The sequence below is a fragment of the Ooceraea biroi genome, chromosome 14, assembly GCF_003672135.1.
Source record: "Ooceraea biroi isolate clonal line C1 chromosome 14, Obir_v5.4, whole genome shotgun sequence".
Lineage (NCBI taxonomy): Eukaryota > Metazoa > Arthropoda > Insecta > Hymenoptera > Formicidae > Ooceraea > Ooceraea biroi.
Window position 1 is genome coordinate 5,281,870 of NC_039519.1, and position 4,188 is coordinate 5,286,057.

At 41.8% G+C, this 4,188-nt stretch overlaps 1 long non-coding RNA gene across 1 annotated transcript; it reads left to right on the forward strand.

Moving 5' to 3' along the window:
• Nucleotides 1-3,032: 3,032 nt before the first annotated feature.
• Nucleotides 3,033-3,983, forward strand: LOC105287995. The gene is made up of 2 exons (XR_895531.3): nt 3,033-3,442; nt 3,799-3,983. It is a non-coding gene; the product is annotated as an uncharacterized LOC105287995 (long non-coding RNA).
• The last annotated feature ends 205 nt before the right edge of the window (nt 3,984-4,188 follow it).

Here is a 4,188-nt window from a genome sequence, read left to right on the forward strand (position 1 = left end):
CATTCCTTGCGGATTGACTTTTTCTTCAACGTATACGAATGGAAATGTTAATACTAATTTATTTGTTAAGTATAACATATATATTTTCTTTTTAATTGCGACTAATGTTATAGTCTAATTTTAAATGTCGTCGAAGTAAATAATTGATAGCATATTTTATGCCTTTACAGTATAAATTTGTCTATATGCATACTAAAGTCAAATTCACGTAGAAAATCAAGGATTTTTATAAATTAAGGATTTTTGTAAAAGATGTCATCTATTTGAATTAGAAACAAATCGATTTGTGAGGATCATGAATTCTTACGACGTGTATCGTTCTCCTTGAACGCCGTAATTCCCCTCAATTCTGCAGCCCGCCTTCGGCACACGCAGTATCTGGATAATGTTTCTTTTGCGTAAGATCGAGGCACGATGGTGAAACTAAGATCGGAAAGAGAGAGAGAGAGGAAAGCCTGGCTCTCAAAATAAGACACGTTTACGTAGCCATGTTGGTTATTTCGGAAAGCGTAGGGTTCTTCTTCTACACGCGGATTTATGTGGAAAATTGTGGGGTTGCGCCATAAATAATCGTGTATCCAACTCTAGCAAAGTTATTTTGTATTACTATCTAATGATGACTATTCGAAGTTCTTAATTCATCTCTTGCACACTTCCATAAACTCTTCATTTCTTTATTTCTCCGCAGAACAAAGACTATGTTATGATTAAAAATTAAGAGATAGCAATAACAAATAACATTTGCAGTAATTTATTTATTAATTACTTAAATAAGGATAAACTGATTTATACATTCGCCTATTCGGTGATACTTTTTTTATTTATGAAACTACTTACTTGTGGATTTTGCGGATTCTTTCATGTATCTGGAGACATGATGCATAAATCATTGAATTTGTAAACTTCTTGAAGTATTTATTTGTGTAAAGATTCGCAATTGAGTGTGCAAATAACACGAGAATTTACGAATTTCTGAATCTTAGCGATCTTCACACATAAATTATGGAGATATTGCGAAAAAGTATTTATTATAAATTGATAAATTAAGCCGCGAATGCTAAATGGGCTAAAAGTGGATTACCGGGTGAAGAATAATTGGTCATTGCGCGCCATTTTCTGAGGCATCGGGAAAAGCTACGAGCACTATAAATACGACCGTTGCATGATCGTTCGTCGGAGCTATTGTCGCCGAGAAACTCGCTCGCAGCCTCCGTGCTTGCGGAGAACACGTGAAGCTACGGACCGACGGCCACCCAAGCCGTCATCAGACGCGCCGACGGATTCTCTGTTTACACGATACAGTAATTTTATACCGTCGCCGCCGATCGCGGCTGCTACGCCGCCTTACGAGACCCTCTCTCCGTCTTTTAGCGCGCATCCGATACGCGTGCACCACGTCCGCGTTTCGAGTGCATTTGGTCGGTCACTAATGCACCTGTTAACGGTGTCGTTTTACCGTACATCTCATATAATATTAGGTTGTTCATTAAGTTCTGCGGTTTTTTTGCCCTAAATTAAAACATAAATCTAATGTACTTACACATTTATTCAATCTAGAATGTATTGTCCATCTTGATCGACCACCTTCTGCCAACGTTCTGGAAGGGACATAATGCCGCGTTTGTAGAAGTCGCGCGACTTCTGCGCGAAAAAGTCCTTCAAGTACGTTTGAATAGCGTCCACTGAATTAAAGCGCTGCCCGTCGAGATTGTTTTGGAGTGACCGGAACAGATGGTAATCCGACGGCGCAAGGTCTGGGGAGTACGGTGGGTGCTGCATGACTTCCCAGCCAAAGCGCTTCAACTTCTTCTTGGTCACCGAAGCAGTGTGTGGTTTGGCGTTGTCGTGGTGGAAGACAACGCCCTTCCTGGTCGCCAATTCCGGTCGCTTCTCCGCCACTGCCTGCTTCAATTTTTCTAACTGAGCGCAATGCTTCTCGGCGTCGATGGTCCGACCGCGCGGAAGCAGCTCGAAGTACAGGACGCCTCGCCAATCCCACCGCACACTCAGCATCGCTTTCTTCGGATGCAAATCCGCTTTGGCAACCGATTGTGACGACTCACCCGGACCGCACCATGACCGCTTGCCTCGAATGTTGTTATGTACCACCCATTTTTCATCTCCCGTGACCGCCCGTTTGAGAAAGACCTCCAGCGAGTTCCATTTCAGCAGGGATTCACAGATCATGACGCGGTCCAAAATGTTCTTTTCGGTGAGCTCGTGAGGGACCCAAACATCTGCTTTTTTCGACATCCCAAGCCGTTTTAATCGCTGCGCAACCGTTGTATGGGCGATGTCGAAGCGCTCCGCGATCTCCCGCGTCGTCAGGTGTCGGTCTGCTTTGATTGCGGCCACGATTTGGTCGTCGTCAGTGGTGGATGGACGACCGGAGCGAGCAGCATCGGAGACGTTCACATCTCCGGAACGAAAGCGCGCAAACCAACGCTGACGAGTGTCAGCGCTTATGGCCGAGTCCCCGTGCACGCCACATATCTCACGTTGCGCGTCCGTCGCTTTTACTCCTTTGCGGAAGAAAAATAGCAAAATGTGCCGAAAATGCACCTTTTGATCCTCCATTTTCAATGAATAGCGCGTATACACAACACGTCAAAACACAACAAAGACTGGCGAAATGTCAAGCGTTGTCTAACCCGTCACGGAGTATGCGGCAATCCGCGGTTCAGGCGATGCATGCTATCTTTTTCAATGGACAAACGCTATCTATCGAGAAAACCGCAGAACTTAATGAACAACCTAATACATTTCAATTAAGAACGCTTAGTTCTTTAAATTGCATCGTATTAAGGGGGGATTCTCATGTAACGAGTCAAAAAATTGTTTTTCCTTAAATCAACTCTAATACATGTGGAAAATATGTTCCTCCAGTTACAAATCGATATTCGACCTCTACGTATAGTTATAGTCGAGTTTTCGACCGCGCGCTGAGTGGGTAGCTGGGAGCGCTCGGAGCGGAGACACGCGTCTCGTCTGTCCTCACTCATGCACTCGTCCATAACAAACAGCTTCGCAGGTATACGTCTAATGGTTTTCTTTTGTTGTGATGTACCTTCGCGTACTTGTATAGCTGAGGCAGGAAATTTTTACGAGAGCTTCAATTCGTGTGTTTGGCGTTTGGCTCCGAAATATTTATATTGTGGCATCCGAACAGTGGAAATAGCCGCATATATTGCTGCAGGATTATTCAACGAAGGCTATTTCGCCGTTTTAAAAATTATGGACACATTAGAACTAAAGATCGGTACCCATTGTAAGGGGTATGCAGACTCGTATGACGCCGCGCGAATACGGCAACGGGAGCGACGAAGCCTCAGTAGCTCGAAAGAAGCTCGAACTGCTCGCAAAGAACTGAATTTACAACAGCAGCAATTATACGAGGATGCAGAAGGCCTACTATATGGCCCTGGAATCGCCGATTAGGACTGTAAGTATTGAAAAGCATTACTTTTTTAACCGAAAACTTTAAACGCGTTTTTCTCGAAATCACTTTTTTCAAACTGGTGTGCAGGATAACTAAAAAAATATTAGACCGATTGGGCTCTTTCGGGGCTCTACATGTAGACAATTATATTGTTCATCGTATGAACCTCAAAAGCAACACAAATTTTTAAAGTAGATAATGTTTATTTCACAATAACAATGAAAATTTTAATGAAAAAACAGCATTTTTTTTTCAAATGTCGCCATTCTTTTCAATTTGGTTTTTTTTCTTGCTTCATGAGGTTCAAACGATGCGTAATGATCTATAATTAATAAATATTGTTGAATATTCTGTTTCAGACCATTACAGCGGATGCTAGACTGCACACCGTTTGACGCCTGCGACGCCGAAGCCGCTGAAGGCGGCGTCCATACCTATATCTATATATATGTTTTTTTTAACCAAAAAAATATTTTTATATTCTCTTTACATGTATTGATGTACTATTAAAGTTTGAGATCCTTTGACTAAATACGTTCTTGAAAAAAAATTCCGAAAAATCGGCTTCTTTTTGGCTCTTTACATGAGAATCCCCCCTTAATCTCCAGGTTTTCAATTATCCTCCCGTTACCTATAAATATTTAATACATTAGTAAACAAAGAATGTGTAGGTATTATAGATAAACCAGAATTTATATTATGTACGCTTATTCTGAAAATTGGTCATTTTCTAAAAAAAGTGTAAAAAC